The sequence below is a fragment of the Penaeus japonicus genome, unplaced genomic scaffold, assembly GCF_977035675.1.
Source record: "Penaeus japonicus unplaced genomic scaffold, GWHDUDI00000001_assembly GWHDUDI00000010, whole genome shotgun sequence".
NCBI lineage: Eukaryota > Metazoa > Arthropoda > Malacostraca > Decapoda > Penaeidae > Penaeus > Penaeus japonicus.
This window is the reverse complement of record NW_028234412.1, coordinates 40,374,130-40,393,464: the sequence shown is the minus strand read 5'-3', so window position 1 is coordinate 40,393,464 and position 19,335 is coordinate 40,374,130. Positions and strand designations below refer to the sequence as shown.

Genomic DNA, 19,335 nt, shown 5'->3' with positions numbered 1-19,335 from the left:
GTTTTCTCTCGTTTCTCCACACGGATCCCTTCTTTCACTTTTTCCTACTTTCCTGTTTTAAGTCTTTTATATGCCCATTTTTGTATATGTTTGATTTCTAATTTTGTTTTATGTATTTTAAGTTTATTTTCAAAACACACCTTTTTTATTTTGATTATTATATATTGCATTATGGGTAAAACCTCAACATAAGCGCGGGAAGCTGCCACATAAAAGGTCAGGCCAGGGCGGTTAACAGGAGAGGGTTCTTGGATTTGTGTAGTGGCAGACGACCTCTCTTGGATTTTACCTGGCTGACAGTTTCTCGTGCTGTGTGGTTTTACCCTCTTTTTAACAAGTAAGTGTATGGTGTGTTATTCATGTATATTGGTTTTGTTTCCGAATGACTGTGTTAATAAATGTATAATATGGATGCTTCTATTTTTTATATTGCCTTTTTAAGTCAGGCAGCCAGTTTGTTTTAAACGGTGGCTGCGGGATGAACTTTTTTACACCCGAGAGTCATCTTCTCTAAAATGCGCCAGACCCACACATTGAATAATTACGCGTAGTTGGGTAACACGCTACCAAATTTAACATCTCCAATAATGAACTCTACGGAGTTTATTAAATACCCACTACAGCGTATAGGTATTTTTGGTGGCAAGCGGTGGGATATGGCGCATTGTATGTGCTTTCAAAGCACCTGTTAAGCCTGATGACTCCTTGACGGTGTAACTGCTTGTTACGCGTAAGACGCTCATGTCTTCACGAAGTCTTCACCCGTAGTCACCTGTTCGTCTGCCCAGATTCTTATTTTATGTTCTTTTAGTTTGTTTTATTTTGAATGGTTTCTTTTGTTTTATTTTGGTTTGTTTTCTCTGTTTTACTGTTTTATTTTTAGTTTATCTCCATGGATTTATTTTCTTATGGTTTCATTTTTCTGTGTCTATGTTTTATGGATGCGTGATTTGGTGTTTTATGGCTTTGTTTTGTACGTGTTTTTCTGGTGTTTTATTTTTCGGTATTTGGGATCTTAGTTAAGAGTATGATTGAGTTTTATATTTTTTTGCTGTGAGTTTTTAGGGGTTCGATGTTTTTTTTGTGTTAAAATGCTTGAATGAATGTTTAGCAGTTTCTAAATGCGTGAATGTAGTTATCGTAAATGGTTTTTGTAAAGGCTTAATGTGCGACAGCTTTATAAAGGTTATGTGAATTTGTGATTTATGTTGTGATTGTTTTCATGTTTTGTGTATGTTTTACGAATATGTACGATTGTTTAGTGAATGTTTTAAGTTTAAATGTGTTTTAGGTTCCGCAGTCTTTCTCTGTTTTATGAGTCTTTCTCTGTTTTATGAGTCTTTGTCTGTTTTATGAGTCTTTGTCTGTTTTATGAGTCTTTGTCTGTTTTATGAGTCTTTGTCTGTTTTATGAGTCTTTGTCTGTTTTATGAGTCTTTGTCTGTTTTATGAGTCTTTGTCTGTTTTATGAGTCTTTGTCTGTTTTATGAGTCTTTGTCTGTTTTATGAGCCTTTGTCTGTTTTATGAGTCTTTGTCTGTTTTATGAGTCTTTGTCTGTTTTATGAGTCTTTGTCTGTTTTATGAGTCTTTGTCTGTTTTATGAGTCTTTGTCTGTTTTATGAGTCTTTGTCTGTTTTATGAGTCTTTGTTTTAGTCAGTTTTTGGGCGAATGTTTTATATTTTCATGAGTGTTTTTATGACTGTTTTATGTGATTTTGGTTCGGGTAATTTTACGAATGTTTTAAACGAATTGTACGTTTCTGATGTATGTTTTCTGTGAGTTTTATTATGAATTTTTGCATATGTCCGTGTGAGTTAGGATAGTGCAGTGATTTTTGGTGGATTTATTTAGGGTATCCTGTGTCCTCTTTAGTCCTAAAGTTGTGTTGGAGTGTTGTAGCTCTGGCTGTAGTGATTTTTTTAAGGCAAAATCAGCACAATTCAGACACGAGCCATGGGTCGAAAGAACGGCGGAAATCGTAATAATAGTCCTGCCCGTCCTTCGACGAGTCGGGCTACTGCTTCTGCTCCTCCGCTAGAGAGGGACTCCCCTTCAGGGCAGCCACTCGTGCCAGACTCGGGAGACCAAGGCATCGAAAGTCTTCCTGAACTTTCGGTGATGGAAGAGCTGTTTCAAAAGATCTCTCAGCTCACACTAGAGGTCCAGAGTCTGCGGCGGCAGAATAGTGAGATGGAGGCTCGTATGTCTCGTCCGTCCACACCTGTCTCCTTCAGAGAAACTCCTTCAGTTGAGTTTGTGGTGCAGAGGGATCCGATCCCCCAGTTTAAGGCAGAGGTTAGTTCTGCGCACCCCCTTAAACGCAATCAGGAGGTCGAAAGTTGGCTTCGAAGTGTTGAGAGCCACACTCGCCCTCAGACCGATGCAGCCTTCATTAAAGCTGCAAAGGCATCATGTAAGGGTGCGGCAGAACTAATTGTGAATTCGCCCCTCTTTGACAACATTGTGTCATGGGTCGAGTTTAAGGAGAAACTGAGACAGAAATTTAGGGGAACTGGCACTTCGTCTGATTTTTATCATGTACTACATGGTCAGAAGCTACAACCAGGGCAAGCGCCCATGGATTTTTATTTTATTTTAGAGGGCATGGTTTATCAAGGATTACGTGATTACCCTCAGGCTATTGGTGACCCAGATGACCTAATTAGACGGGTCTTTTTGCAAGGGCTCCCTCGGTGGATCAGGGAAGCAGTTGTGGTAAAGGAAGAGGTTGAGCTTTCAAATCTTGTCGAGACTACCCAGAGAGTATGGAGTCTCAGGGAGAGTGAAGGTCCTGGGGTTGGCTCTCCTCTTAATAGATCGCCTTTCCGACCACGGGCTCTTGCAGCAGCCGAGGTTGATCATCCACCACGGAGGTACTGTCGTTACCATAAAAATCATGAGCATGACAGTTCAGAGTGTCGTGTGTTGAACGAGAGGAGAAAGTGTTTTGCGTGTGGTGAGCCAGGTCACTTTGCTCGACAGTGTCCCTTTGTATCACGCCAGGTCGGGAAAGGCAGCGTCACCGTTGCTGGCGGAGAAAGAGGTGCTGTCAACCACTAACTGTTATGGTAAGAACTCTCAGAAACCTGTAGGTCGCCCAATGGTATATTTGATGGTTAATGGGTGCAGGATGCAATGTTTTGTCGACACAGGTTCTGAGGTGACCATTGCCAAAACAGTAGCAGCTGAAAAGTTGGGAATAAGGTGCGAGAAAGAAACCTGTAAAAGGGTGAAAGGGGTGTCTGGCAAAACTATTCCAGTTTTAGGTGAAAGTGCAGTAGTGTTTAATGTAAGTGAACAGATCCATGTGAAACATAAAGTATGCATCTTGGATGATATTTCCTTTCCTGGAGAAGTCTTGCTGGGTATGGATCTTCTTAGACGCTTCAACTTCAGGCTGGAGTGTTTTTCCGATCCTGATAAGATGGATGTTCTGGTTGTGCAAGGTATTAAGTTCCCTGTCGAGTATACAGACTCTCGGTCATTACAGGTAGTTCTTGTTGAGATACATCCTCAACGATCAAAGTTGCTACCCTCTTCACAGGTGGCACATGTTGCTGTACCTGTTTGTGTACCACCTTGCAGCGGGCGGTTCATTAAATGTAGCGTTCCTCGAAGATTGCAGGCTGCCAAGGAACTTCTAGTTTCTGGTATTGAGTGTCCCTTGGTGGTGCCTAGGTCTCTACAAGAGGTGAAGAATAGGTTAGCTATAGTTGATGATGTAATACAGGTTTTCTCACTTGAGGCTGGAAGCACAGATGTAAATGGTCATACTCCGTCAACTGCAGAAAGTGTTTGCGAGGCTGTGAACAGTGATAGTGTTTGTGATGAAAAATGTGAAAGTGCTAATATAGTCACTAAGGGTGCGATTAATAGTACAGTGTCAAGTGAAAGTGCAATTTTTAACAATGGTGCTGAAAAGAAAATTGCCAGTGTTAGTAAGACTCCTTTTCAGTATGCTATAGAGGAGCAAACGTTAGGAGCTGAGTTATTTATTGGTGAGGATGGTGATATATCTAAACCTGAACTTGCCGATGGCTTCATTGACGATGACTTTGATAGTTTTGATGCTGTTGGAGATTTTGGTAATGCAGGTGATTATATCCTTTTGCCAGATATTGATTTGCCTCCTTGCAGTGTGGTGGCACAAGTGCCAATTGAACAGACAGCCACTACCACTTGTTGTTCTGAGGATGAGGTTCGGCCAGGTAATCCTGAGTTTAGTGACATTTTAGCCGAGTTTGACCTTGGTCACCTCAGTCTTGAGCAACAGCAGCAAGTTAGACAATTGCTGGCAAAATATGTGTCTTTGTTTGATGCTCAGGCGAAACTGGGCACAGTACCTGGCATTTCTCACAACATTAAGACTAAGGAGGGTGAAGGTCCATTATGTGTACGACAGTGGCGCCTTCCAGAAGCATCTAAAAAGTTCATTCGTGAAGAGTGTGACAATATGTTTGCACAAGGGGTGATTGAACATTCCACCTCCCCCTGGCATTCCCCAATCGTTCTGGTTAGGAAGAAGGATGGGTCAACTAGATTTTGCATTGATTATCGGAGTCTCAACAGTATTACAGAGCAGGATGCCTATCCAATGCCACGCATTGATGAGCTCATAGATCAGCTCCATGGAACTATGTGGTTTACTGCTCTGGATGCTCGCAGTGCCTATTGGACTGTGGATGTGAACCCAGATGATAGGCCAAAGACAGCATTCTCGGATGGGCACCGTCTCTTTCAGTTCAGGAAGTTGCCATTTGGGTTAGCAACTGCCCCCTCAACCTTTCAACGGGCTGTCAACTGTGTGCTGTCATCTGTTTTGGGCAAACATACCATTGCCTACTTGGATGATGTGGTAGTACACAGTAGTAGTTTTACTGAGCATCTAAAGCATTTAGATGAGACTTTGGCACTCCTTTTAAAAGCAGGATTCAGGCTCAACAGGAAGAAGTGTGTATTTGCAACCGACACATTTAAATTCCTGGGTTTTAAGATCTCGCCCAAGGGTGTAGAACCTGACCCAGATAAGGTGTCTGCTATTCAGAAGATGCCTCAGCCTAGGAACCAAAAGGAGGTGCGTCGCTTCCTTGGGTGTACAGGCTTCTTCAGACGGCATATTGAAGGGTATGCTAAACTTGCAGCACCACTTACCAGCCTAACTCGCAAGGATGTTAAGTTTGTCTGGGGCCAGTGGGAAGAAGTTGCTTTCCAGGCCTTAAAGAAGGCACTTGTCACAACACCAGTCCTGAGCAAACCTGATTTCGACAGACCTTTCGAGGTCCATACCGATGCATCAGGGGTTGCAATTGGTGCTTGTTTAATGCAGTGTGATTGTAGTGATTCCCCGAGACATTTCCTTGCCCCAAAGTAAATTCCCGATTGAATCCATGGTAACGTGAATCTCGTCCTGTGTAGGGGTAGGCTGCCACCAGCTGATAAGGGATCAGCACCCGTGTATATGCGAGACAGTAAAAGACGTGTAAAATGTATGTTATGTATGTGTATGAGTGTATGTCAGTTTGTATGTGGAAAGAAAGAGTTCCTACACAGGACATTGCCGAGCAGGCGTGGCTAGAGTCAGGCAAACATTCTTATTTCAGTGTTTCACAAAAGGACTTGAAAAATATAAAATGAAATCATTCCGATCATAGTTTATTATATAAATATATTCACACAAAGAACAAAAGGTCTCTCCTCCTTCTATATTGAAAACTTCTCCTTTTGGCTGGCCATGAATTTAGCCTATGGTCGCAACCCTTTAAAAACAATAAGATTGACAATAAAAGTTCCAATAAAAAGAGAAAAAAAACAACAAGTGCCAAAAGGGCACAGGTTGTGAGCAGTGCTGTTGCCGAGCTAGGCTCATCTACAAGTGGCTATCTGCTGACGATCCAGCTTGCTTGCTTGCTTGCTTGTTGGATTTATTGGCTATCAACCAGCGGCACAGGCCAAGGTTATTAAGCCAATGATTCCATTTTATTTTATCAATCTATATAAGGTCATAAAGTTTTGTCTCCTTTAAAAAAGTGATTACTTTACTAATTATTTTTTCATTATCTGATAGTAAATTGTTTATATTTAGTTCTATATTTTTTATTTGTAAATAGTTTTTTATTTTTTGTCTTTGTCTATTATATATTTGGCATGATATTAGATAGTGTGGTATTGAGAAGGGTCTGTTGCATTGACCACACTGTGGAGGGAAATTTTTGTTCATATAGGGAGTAAGGTGGGTATATCTTGTGGCATTGACCCGCAGCCGAGCCAATACCACCTCCTCCCTTCTGTTCTTCCTGTGGGCTGTGTCCCACATTTCGATTTCATTTTTGAATTTTCTGATTGTGAGGTCGGTCCACTCACTCTGCCACAGGAGATGGATTTTTGCTTTTATAAAAGAGACAAAACACCTGAGATCTGTGCGGATAATACCAGGCTCCAGATCGCCAGTCGACCCGGCTAGTTTGTCAGCCTGTTCATTACCATGGATACCCGAGTGTCCAGGTACCCATATCAGTTTGATTGATTTATTGGCACTATGCATTTTACGAATGATATTACCCTGTATTTCATTATAGGTGGTTTCTAGTGATTTAATGGCTTTAATTGAACTTAACGAGTCTGAAAAAATGACTATTCTATCGTGGGTCGTCGATAGGGCAAAATCTAAAGCTTTATCTATTGCAAAAAGTTCGGCAAGAAAGATCGATGTATGATTCGGCAATCGAAATCTCAACTGACATTCAGTCGACCATACACCCGCTCCCACACACTCGTCTGTCTTGGACCCGTCGGTATATAAATGAAAAAAGGAAAGATGTTTAATTAGGATCTCTCTGAACCTCTGGCGTACCTCCACCTCCGACACCGTGGCTTTGGCTGATGGTAGCCAGTCTACAACAGTAGAAAAATTGGGTGTTTCCCACGGTGCTATATTTGACTGAACCAGGGTATCGATGGTAGAGAGATCTATACCGACTTTTTCTGTGAGGTCATGGAGTCTATTGCCCAGCGGCTTCCCGCCGCGATACTGGGGCCCTACCTGCCGGCGCAAAACATCCCTGTTGGGATGTTGGGGCTGCCTGGCTACCTTTGCGGCATAGGTCAGCGCAAGCTGGCCGCGTCTAAGACGGAGGGGAGGTACTCCCGACTCTACCTCTAGGCGCTCGGTGCGAGTGCACTTAAGGGCTCCAAGACAGACGCGTAAACACGCATTCTGCACAACATTCAAACCTTTCAGAGTTGAGCTCGTTGCCGAGCCATACACGATTGACCCATAATCTACTTTAGATCTAATCAGGGATTTATATAACATCAGTAAAGACTTTCTATCAGCTCCCCATTTGTGTCCAGAAATGCACTTTAATAAATTGAGTGCTTTTTGACATTTATTCTTTAACTGACCAATGTGGTCTTTCCAATTTAATCTACTATCAAAGAGTAGACCAAGAAATCTAGCTGAATTTTGAATAGGTATTGGATGGTTGTCTAGAGTTAGCCTGATGTTGGGCTTTCTCCTATGTGTAAAAACCACTCCAATACTCTTTCTTATGGAAAACTTAAAACCCCACTGGAGGCCCCAGTTATGAATCATATCCAGTGCCAATTGGATTTGATTTGCCGAGAACTCTGCATTATTGCTGGAGTGCCACAATGCACAATCATCGGCGTACAGTGAGTATTTAAGATTCCGAGGAGGAGATGGTAAAATGTCATTAATTATACATAAAAATAATGTGGGAGACAAGACACTTCCTTGTGGGACCCCGTTTGCCTGGACAAAAATGTCCGAGAAAGTGACGTTGTCAGAAAATAATTTGACAGAAAACGTTCTGTCAGAAATGAAATTTTGGATAAAACAAGGCAAGTTTCCACGTAATCCGAAAGCATAAAGTTTTCTGAGTAGGCCATGTCGCCAAGTCATGTCGTAGGCTTTTTCTATGTCTAAAAATACTGATATCAAAAAATGCTTTTTGGCAAATGCCTCATGAATATGACTTTCCAGTTTTACTAGCTGATCGAGAGTTTGGCGTCCCTTTCGGAAGCCGCACTGCTCGTCAACTAGTAAATTTCTGGTATTTAAAAAATGCAATAGCCTACTATTAACAATTCTTTCCATGACCTTGCATAAGCAACTTGTCAACGCAATTGGGCGGTAAGAGATGGCGGATCTGGGATTTCCCCCTCCTTTCAATATGGGAATGATGTGGGCGAAGTGCCATGAATTTGGAAAAGTTTGGCTTTTCCAAATATCATTGTACACTTCTAGCAACTTAATCATGTCATCATGATTAAGATGCTTTATCATCTCATATCGAATCTCATCGGGGCCTGGGGATGTTCCTCTACAGGCTTCTAGGGCTCGGACAAGCTCATTTATAGTTAGATCTTTATTGTAATCAAAATTATCTCCTGTGGCAAAGTGAATTGGTTGCAGCTCGGCTGCTTCCTTGGTGGTCAGGAATGCAGGGTTGTAGTTTTCCGAGCTGCTTGTATAAGAGAACTGCCTGGCGATTGTGTTAGCAATGTCTCTAGGTTCATCATAATTATTTCCCTCATGTAAAATGTTTCTGATTTTTATTGATTGTTTTTTTCTATTAATTCTATTGACTGTGGACCAAACCTCTGAAATTTTAGTATTGCTGTTTATCGTAGAGACAAAGCTTCGCCAGGAGTCTCTTTTGGCTTGTCTGATTGTTCTACGAGCCCTAGCTCTCGCTTGTTTGTATTTGCGAAAGTTCTCATTTGTGATATTATTATGGAAAAGCCTGTAGGCCCTATTTCGTTCACATAGCGCCCTGCGGCAATCTGGTGTCCACCATGGAACTCTATGCTTAACGCTATCTGTCGAAGTCTTAGGTATGGTTGCCATTGCTGCATTTATAATACAATTTTGAACACTGTTTACTTTATCATCAATGGTTTCTCCAACAACTTCGAGCTTGACGCTCCTTGTGAAGGCGACCCAATCTGCTCTTTTTACGTTAAATTTGGGTGCTGAAGGCGTCCTCGTGGTGTCGCATGAATATTGAATACAAATAGGAAGGTGATCGCTTCCCAACGAGTCGTCAATGGTGTGCCACAGGCACTTGGCTGCTAGTGTTGAGGAAACCAGTGATAGGTCTATAAAGCTCAAATTACCGGTATTATCGTCTATTCGCGTTGGACTACCATCATTTAGAAGAACCAGATCAGAGTCGTTGATCAACTTAACTACTTGCTCACCTCTACCATTCACCCGTGGGGAACCCCATGATGTATGACGAGCATTGAAATCTCCTAGAATTAATTTATTGTTTGGCAGACTGTCCTGAATAGCAAAAAGCTCATCATAGATTAACCTTTTATCAGGTGGACAGTAAGCTGAGCATATAGTCAGATACGTGTTATTGAATTTTACTTTGCATGCGACGTGTTCCAAAGTAGAATTAATCGTCACTTCAATGAAAGGGAGATTCTGGTGGATGTACATGGCGACTCCGCCTCCACCCCTTCCCTCTCGGTCTTTTCTACAAAGATGGTAGTTTCTTAGCGATACGACCTCGTCAGAGACTTGGTCGTTTAAATGGCTTTCTTGTAGTACGATAATATCGGGAGCATAGGACGAGGATCTAAGAGAGTTTACTTTTGATCTAAGACTTCGACAGTTCCATTGTATGATGGTATACGCGTGGATTACGTTTTATGGGGTTTGGAAGTGCCTTGTCCGGTGGTTTTTATTTTCTTTTTTTGGGAGGGAGGCGCCTCCTCCTCTCCCTCGCTTCCCGAGGGCCTCTCTCGGGAATTTTTGGAGACAGTAGTCTCCATGGCCTGCTCCCCTCCACCAGAGAGACGCCCGGCGGAGGATGATCTGCTCTTACGAGCAGAACTACCACCAGACGAAGTTCTAGTGGGGGTCGCCTGGACGAGAAGGTGCGATCCGGATTGTGATTTGGTATCGACCTCCTTAAGATGCTGTTTTTGCTGGGTTGATTCAGCAATTTCTTTAATTGTCTTATTCAATTCTTTAATCTGATTCATTAAGTCCTTTACCGTTTCTTTCAATTCTGCAATTTCCTGGTCCTTAACTGCGAGCTGCTGATTAACACTGCTTGCACTGGAAACAGTGTTAGTTACTGCTGAGGCGTAAGAAGTATTGGGTTTGCTTGTCAAACCTTCCACTTTCTGCTTGGCCTCACGGTAGCTAACATCGTGTTCTCTCATGTATGCTAATGTCTCAGTCTCCTTCTTCAGGCTACTGCAATCAGCAGAGCCTGACTGATGGGGACCTCCACAGTTAGCACACTTGAGTGTCTTTTCCGTGCATTCAGTGGTATCGTGATCTCCAGTACATTTACCGCAAGTGAATTTGTTAGTATCCTTATCATTGCATCTTAATGAGGTGTGTCCAAATTTTTGGCATCTATTACACCGCATTGGCTTTTGAATGTAAGGTCGTACTTGAACAATCTCATATCCGATTTTGACAGTACTTGGAATTTTATTTGAAGCAAAGGTCAAGAAACACAATCCGGTCTTTGTTCGCGCATTCCCATCTTTCTTGGTCATGCAATTTACGTCCACAACGTTTTGGTCATTCATGGCATCAAGAATTTCGCTTTCTTCCATTGTCCTCAAATCCCTGTGAAAGATTACTCCCTTACAGGTATTTGGGCCAACAGGAATAGTTACTTTTACTGTAATGTCATGAATCTGCGTCAGCTTAAGTAAATCGTTAACCTGAGACTTAAATTGCACTTTCACAAGGAGGCTACCATCTCGCAACTTTCGGACAAAATCAAAACTGCCTCCCACTTGACCATCAAGGACCTTCTTAATGATAAAGGGGTTGACATTCTGCAAGGATTGATTTTCTTTCATGCAACGGATGTTCACGCACCTTGCGTTCTGGGGAGGGATATTAATGTGTCGTCTGGGTCGGTCATTGGTCGGGGTTCCATTACTGGTCAAAGTGGTCTTAGAAAGGGTCTGAGTCGCCCCTCCTCCTTGGGGAGGAGGAAGGGTAGCCGGGGAATCAATCATACTGGGTGTCGGACCAGGTCCGAACCCTGGGCCAAAGCCCGTTGTCCTGAGGGGACTACCTTTTCCCTTAACTTTTGGATCAACCTAATCCCAATAGCTAAGAGAGGATAAAATAAAACACGTCTTTTAGTTAATCGTCCTCACCCCCCCTTAGTGGAAGCCTGGTTGCGTTCTCCAGTACCAACTAAGGGATCGGAGTTGTGTGTAAGACACCTTCCAACCGCCGAACCTGCCTAGTGCGAGGGACGGTAAGTTGGTGCCCACCCCCCAAGCGAATACAGGAGCTCACAAGGAGACTCCCGTAGGCTCAGGAAAGTCACACAGAAGAATGGAAAAAAATTAGGAGGAGAGAAAAGTTGCGCCCAAAGGACGCCCCAGACTACTGGGCCTCCCTACCCAGGGGTCGGCCCGTAAGGGCTACCCTGTGGTAGAAGAGAGCTGCGGGTCTGGGGTGGGGGCTAACTACAACTACTGTAGTCTCGTGCTACCTTCAAATAACAAAGCACTGAAGGTGCAGGCAAGGCACTAAAAGTGCAAAAGTCTGAAAAAACAGGTTTTACTCGACTTTGATTTACTTTAAAACACAGAAACAAAAATGTCGAGCAAGACGAGAGGCCCCGGAAACCAGGGTAGCTCCTGTGTCACAAGACTTATAATTTTTTGTTGCTGTGTTATGGGAACAGGGTGTGAGGCATAAAGAGTCTCATACACGAGTGGGGGACGATCCAGGGCCTCGCAGGGGTATTTATGGGCCCCCTTCCAGGGAGGGAGCATGTGGTAGGCCCTCCTTCCAAGGAGGGAGCGAGTAGTAGGCCCTCCAGGGCAACGCCATCTCTTGGCGCCGCTTCCCCCTCGTGGCGACAAAGGGAAACTCGTGCATTGGTCCTGGAGGGATGGCTGGGGCGAAGCACATCACTACAACTCCTCCCCCTCTAAGTTCATAGGCCGCATCGTCAAGGCCTGTGGACTAAACATCAACTGCAAATAAAAAGGGGTTTTAATGTCGAGCATAGTTAAAAATCACCATCCAGGCAAAAGAAGAACTTATAAAAATATAAAAAGGGGAGAGATCCACGACCTTAAATAAAAATCAGCCAAATCTAAAAAAATAATTTATCAAAAATGGCAAAGAGAAAAACTAAAAATAGGCTGAAACAAACATAAAAGTACCCAAACCTAAAACAAAAGCAAATCTTAAAATTAACCTTAAACTTAAAACTGATAAAAAGAGCCAACAAACAATCAGGGATAACCCACTCTAAGACTACAGCGAAACACTGGTTAGCCCTTCCTTAAAAAGAGGACAACCATCAGGGATACCACAGAAGGTCAATACCTACATTAGGTTGTTGACGCGCTTACTCCTGGTTACTCGCACCAGGGACACTCGGATCCTCGGTTCCATCGTCCACCTCAGCCTCGGGGAAGAACTCTAGCTCTTCTTGGACCACGTACTGCTTCATCTGGTTACAGTGGTAACCCTTCTCTCGGTAAGGCGGCTGCGTCGACTGGCAGATGAAGGTGACAGGGCCTACCTGCTTCTTCACCCGCAGAGGGCCACTCCACCGGGAACCAAGAGCTCGGCCTGCCACCCCTGTCCGGCGGGCGTACTCTCTGGCAAGGACAAGATCACCCTCTGCTGGTGTGAACTTCTGCCGCACTCTCCGGTTGTAGTCCTCGGCCCATATCGACTGTGCGCGACGGGCCGTTTCCACTGCAACCGCTCGAGCCTCCTTGAGCCTTTCGCGTAAGAAAAAAAAAATGACGATCCTGAAAAAATACCAAAAATGCTTAAAATACACGTTAGAGCCATTCTGATAACGAAACGGATTACAGTTCAATTCAACGATTTTTGTTATATTAAAGGAAAAATCAATTGCGAAAAAAAAGGTGCAAGAAAAAAAAATGACGATCCTGAAAAAAAGCCAAAAATGCTTAAAATACACGTTAGAGTCATTCTGATAACGAAACGGATTACAGTTCAATTCACTGATTTTTGTTATATTAAAGGAAAAATCAATTGCGAAAAAAAGGTGCAAGAAAAAAAAATGACGATCCTGAAAAAAAGCCAAAAATGCTTAAAATACACGTTAGAGTCATTCTGATAACGAAACGGATTACAGTTCAATTCACTGATTTTTGTTATATTAAAGGAAAAATCAATTGCGAAAAAAAGGTGCAAGAAAAAAAAATGACGATCCTGAAAAAAAGCCAAAAATGCTTAAAATACACGTTAGAGCCATTCTGATAACAAAACAGATTACAGTTCAATTCACTGATTTTTGTTATATTAAAGGAAAAATCAATTGCGAAAAAAAAGGTGCAAGAAAAAAAAATGACGATCCTGAAAAAAGCCAAAAATGCTTAAAATACACGTTAGAGTCATTCTGATAACGAAACGGATTACAGTTCAATTCACTGATTTTTGTTATATTAAAGGAAAAATCAATTGCGAAAAAAAGGTGCAAGAAAAAAAAATGACGATCCTGAAAAAAAGCCAAAAATGCTTAAAATACACGTTAGAGTCATTCTGATAACGAAACGGATTACAGTTCAATTCACTGATTTTTGTTATATTAAAGGAAAAATCAATTGCGAAAAAAAAAGGTGCAAGAAAAAAAAAATGACGATCCTGAAAAAAAGTAAAAATGCTTAAAATACACGTTAGAGCCATTCTGATAACGAAACGGATTACAGTTCAATTCACTGATTTTTGTTATATTAAAGGAAAAATCAATTGCGAAAAAAAGGTGCAAGAAAAAAAATGACGATCCTGAAAAAAAAAGCCAAAAATGCTTAAAATACACGTTAGAGCCATTCTGATAACGAAACGGATTACAGTTCAATTCACTGATTTTTGTTATATTAAAGGAAAAATCAATTGCGAAAAAAAGGTGCAAGAAAAAAATAGAAATGACGATCTTAAAAAAAAAAAATGCTTAAAATACACGTTAGAGCCATTCTGATAACGAAACGGATTACAGTTCAATTCACTGATTTTTGTTATATTAAAGGAAAAATCAATTGCGAAAAAAAAGGTGCAAGAAAAAAAAATGACGATCCTGAAAAAAGCCCAAAATACTTAAAATACACGTTAGAGCCATTCTGATAACGAAACGGATTACAGTTCAATTCACTGATTTTTGTTATATTAAAGGAAAAATCAATTGCGAAAAAAGGTGCAAGAAAAAAAAATGACGATCCTGAAAAAAATGCCAAAAATGCTTAAAATACACGTTAGAGCCATTCTGATAACGAAACGGATTACAGTTCAATTCACTGATTTTTGTTATATTAAAGGAAAAATCAATTGCGAAAAAAGGTGCAAGAAAAAAAAAATGACGATCCTGAAAAAAAAAAATGCTTAAAATACACGTTAGAGCCATTCTGATAACGAAACGGATTACAGTTCAATTCACTGATTTTTGTTATATTAAAGGAAAAATCAATTGCGAAAAAAAGGTGCAAGAAAAAAAAAATGACGATCCTGAAAAAAAAAAAAATGCTTAAAATACACGTTAGAGCCATTCTGATAACGAAACGGATTACAGTTCAATTCACTGATTTTTGTTATATTAAAGGAAAAAATCAATTGCGAAAAAAGGTGCAAGAAAAAAAAAATGACGATCCTGAAAAAATGCCAAAAATGCTTAAAATACACGTTAGAGCCATTCTGATAACGAAACGGATTACAGTTCAATTCACTGATTTTTGTTATATTAAAGGAAAAATCAATTGCGAAAAAAAAGGTGCAAGAAAAAAAAAATGACGATCCTGAAAAAAAAACAAAAATGCTTAAAATACACGTTAGAGCCATTCTGATAACGAAACGGATTACAGTTCAATTCACTGATTTTTGTTATATTAAAGGAAAAAAATACACGTTAGAGCCATTCTGATAACGAAACGGATTACAGTTCAATTCACTGATTTTTGTTATATTAAAGGAAAAATCAATTGCGAAAAAAAAGGTGCAAGAAAAAAAAATGACGATCCTGAAAAAAGCCAAAAATGCTTAAAATACACGTTAGAGCCATTCTGATAACGAAACGGATTACAGTTCAATTCACTGATTTTTGTTATATTAAAGGAAAAATCAATTGCGAAAAAAAAGGTGCAAGAAAAAAAAAATGACGATCCTGAAAAAAAAGCCAAAACGCTTAAAATACACGTTAGAGCCATTCTGATAACGAAACGGATTACAGTTCAATTCACTGATTTTTGTTATATTAAAGGAAAAATCAATTGCGAAAAAAAGGTGCAAGAAAAAAAAAATGACGATCCTGAAAAAAAAGCCAAAAATGCTTAAAATACACGTTAGAGCCATTCTGATAACGAAACGGATTACAGTTCAATTCACTGATTTTTGTTATATTAAAGGAAAAATCAATTGCGAAAAAAAAGGTGCAAGAAAAAAAAATGACGATCCTGAAAAAAACCATAAAATGCTTAAAATACACGTTAGAGCCATTTTGATAACGAAACGGATTACAGTTCAATTCACTGATTTTTGTTATATTAAAGGAAAAATCAATTGCGAAAAAAAAAGGTGCAAGAAAAAAAAATGACGATCCTGAAAAAAAGCCAAAAATGCTTAAAATACACGTTAGAGCCATTCTGATAACGAAACGGATTACAGTTCAATTCACTGATTTTTGTTATATTAAAGGAAAAATCAATTGCGAAAAAAAAGGTGCAAGAAAAAAAAAATGACGATCCTGAAAAAAAGCCAAAAATGCTTAAAATACACGTTAGAGCCATTCTGATAACGAAACGGATTACAGTTCAATTCACTGATTTTTGTTATATTAAAGGAAAAATCAATTGCGAAAAAAAGGTGCAAGAAAAAAAAATGACGATCCTGAAAAAAAAACAAAAATGCTTAAAATACACGTTAGAGCCATTCTGATAACGAAACGGATTACAGTTCAATTCACTGATTTTTGTTATATTAAAGGAAAAATCAATTGCGAAAAAAAAGGTGCAAGAAAAAAAAATGACGATCCTGAAAAAAAAGCCAAAAATGCTTAAAATACACGTTAGAGCCATTCTGATAACGAAACGGATTACAGTTCAATTCACTGATTTTTGTTATATTAAAGGAAAAATCAATTGCGAAAAAAAAGGTGCAAGAAAAAAAAAATGACGATCCTGAAAAAAGCCAAAAATGCTTAAAATACACGTTAGAGCCATTCTGATAACGAAACGGATTACAGTTCAATTCACTGATTTTTGTTATATTAAAGGAAAAATCAATTGCGAAAAAAAAGGTGCAAGAAAAAAAAAAATGACGATCCTGAAAAAAAGCCAAAAATGCTTCAAATACACGTTAGAGCCATTCTGATAACGAAACGGATTACAGTTCAATTCACTGATTTTTGTTATATTAAAGGAAAAATCAATTGCGAAAAAAAAGGTGCAAGAAAAAAAAAATGACGATCCTGAAAAAAAAAGCCAAAAATGCTTAAAATACACGTTAGAGCCATTCTGATAACGAAACGGATTACAGTTCAATTCACTGATTTTTGTTATATTAAAGGAAAAATCAATTGCGAAAAAAAAGGTGCAAGAAAAAAAAAATGACGATCCTGAAAAAAAGCCAAAAATGCTTAAAATACACGTTAGAGCCATTCTGATAACGAAACGGATTACAGTTCAATTCACTGATTTTTGTTATATTAAAGGAAAAATCAATTGCGAAAAAAAGGTGCAAGAAAAAAAAAATGACGATCCTGAAAAAAAGCCAAAAATGCTTAAAATACACGTTAGAGCCATTCTGATAACGAAACGGATTACAGTTCAATTCACTGATTTTTGTTATATTAAAGGAAAAATCAATTGCGAAAAAAAGGTGCAAGAAAAAAAAATGACGATCCTGAAAAAATGCCAAAAATGCTTAAAATACACGTTAGAGCCATTCTGATAACGAAACGGATTACAGTTCAATTCACTGATTTTTGTTATATTAAAGGAAAAATCAATTGCGAAAAAAAAGGTGCAAGAAAAAAAAATGACGATCCTGAAAAAAAGCCAAAAATGCTTAAAATACACGTTAGAGCCATTCTGATAACGAAACGGATTACAGTTCAATTCACTGATTTTTGTTATATTAAAGGAAAAATCAATTGCGAAAAAAAGGTGCAAGAAAAAAAAATGACGATCCTGAAAAAAAGCCAAAAATGCTAAAATACACGTTAGAGCCATTCTGATAACGAAACGGATTACAGTTCAATTCACTGATTTTTGTTATATTAAAGGAAAAATCAATTGCGAAAAAAAAAGTGCAAGGAAAAAAAAAATGACGATCCTGAAAAAAAACCAAAAATGCTTAAAATACACGTTAGAGCCATTCTGATAACGAAACGGATTACAGTTCAATTCACTGATTTTTGTTATATTAAAGGAAAAATCAATTGCGAAAAAAAAGGTGCAAGAAAAAAAATGACGATCCTGAAAAAAAAACAAAAATGCTTAAAATACACGTTAGAGCCATTCTGATAACGAAACGGATTACAGTTCAATTCACTGATTTTTGTTATATTAAAGGAAAAATCAATTGCGAAAAAAAGGTGCAAGAAAAAAAAAATGACGATCCTGAAAAAAAAACCAAAAATGCTTAAAATACACGTTAGAGCCATTTTGATAACGAAACGGATTACAGTTCAATTCACTGATTTTTGTTATATTAAAAAAATTGCGAAAAAAAAATGCAAGAAAAATAAATGACGATCCTGAAAAAAAAAGCCAAAAATGCTTAAAATACACGTTAGAGCCATTCTGATAACGAAACGGATTACAGTTCAATTCACTGATTTTTGTTATATTAAAGGAAAAATCAATTGCGAAAAAAAGGTGCAAGAAAAAAAAATGACGATCCTGAAAAAAAGCCAAAAATGCTTAAAATACACGTTAGAGCCATTCTGATAACGAAACGGATTACAGTTCAATTCACTGATTTTTGTTATATTAAAGGAAAAATCAATTGCGAAAAAAAAGGTGCAAGAAAAAAAAAAAGACGATCCTGAAAAAAAGCCAAAAATGCTTAAAATACACGTTAGAGCCATTCTGATAACGAAACGGATTACAGTTCAATTCACTGATTTTTGTTATATTAAAGGAAAAATCAATTGCGAAAAAAAAGGTGCAAGAAAAAAAAAATGACGATCCTGAAAAAAAACAAAAATGCTTCAAATACACGTTAGAGCCATTCTGATAACGAAACGGATTACAGTTCAATTCACTGATTTTTGTTATATTAAAGGAAAAATCAATTGCGAAAAAAAAGGTGCAAGAAAAAAAAATGACGATCCTGAAAAAAAGCCAAAAATGCTTAAAATACACGTTAGAGCCATTCTGATAACGAAACGGATTACAGTTCAATTCACTGATTTTTGTTATATTAAAGGAAAAATCAATTGCGAAAAAAAAGGTGCAAGAAAAAAAAATGATCCTGAAAAAAAGCCAAAAATGCTTAAAATACACGTTAGAGCCATTCTGATAACGAAACGGATTACAGTTCAATTCACTGATTTTTGTTATATTAAAGGAAAAATCAATTGCGAAAAAAAGGTGCAAGAAAAAAAAATGACGATCCTGAAAAAATGCCAAAAATGCTTAAAATACACGTTAGAGCCATTCTGATAACGAAACGTGTCGCGGTCGACGGCGCCGTCCATGCGCAATCGCCCTCGATTACGTTACATAAAGGTGCGCCCTGCCTCAATTAAGATTGAAATTGAACGCCATGACTTTGCAGGAACGTATCTCTAGCGAGGAAGCAATATTGAAACACCAGTGACCCCTGGCAACCCCTTTGGCGACATCGAGTGACGTTAGATACGACTCTGGCGCCGCTTCATCATCTCGCTGCTTCCGGGTCGACGTAGCAGCATGACATGCCTTATCAACCTGGAACGATATCATGCCATTCCAGCATCCCCTGGCCTGAAAAGATGAATATAAACATTAGTTGCAGTTGCCAGATGCCACCAGAATCATTCGCTGCACTTCTATCTGCTCTTCTACGACGTAAATCGCGTTGTCGCGCCGCATCGTCATCTTTTAAATGTTTATCAATGTTTTTAGGATGTAAGGAGTTTTCATTTCAAATGCTAGGATATATATTTGTGTTGATGACACTGCAATACGTAATCTTTTGTACACAGAACATTCGAGCTTTTATTGCATAAAGAAGGTCGGGAGGTTGTTTCTTAAGCAGCAGCATCTTTAGACGTTTAATCGGTTTTGCATTTTTACTTATTTTTTTCAGTTTTAAGAGCTTTTACGCCTTTTTAGCGTATTTTATTCCCGCATTC

At 39.1% G+C, this 19,335-nt stretch overlaps 2 long non-coding RNA genes across 2 annotated transcripts in view; both read left to right on the top strand.

Moving 5' to 3' along the window:
- The window catches only part of LOC147471203 (uncharacterized), a 33,536-nt gene extending 19,352 nt beyond the window's left edge, over positions 1–14,184 (top strand). Inside the window, exon 2 of the long non-coding RNA XR_015191354.1 lies at positions 13,915–14,184. This is a non-coding gene — a long non-coding RNA (uncharacterized LOC147471203). The remainder of the gene's footprint in view (positions 1–13,914) is intronic.
- Positions 14,185–15,203: 1,019 nt separating this feature from the next.
- Positions 15,204–16,334, top strand: LOC147471202 (uncharacterized). The gene is made up of 2 exons (XR_015191353.1): positions 15,204–15,569; positions 16,291–16,334. It is a non-coding gene; the product is annotated as an uncharacterized LOC147471202 (long non-coding RNA).
- Positions 16,335–19,335: the final 3,001 nt, after the last annotated feature.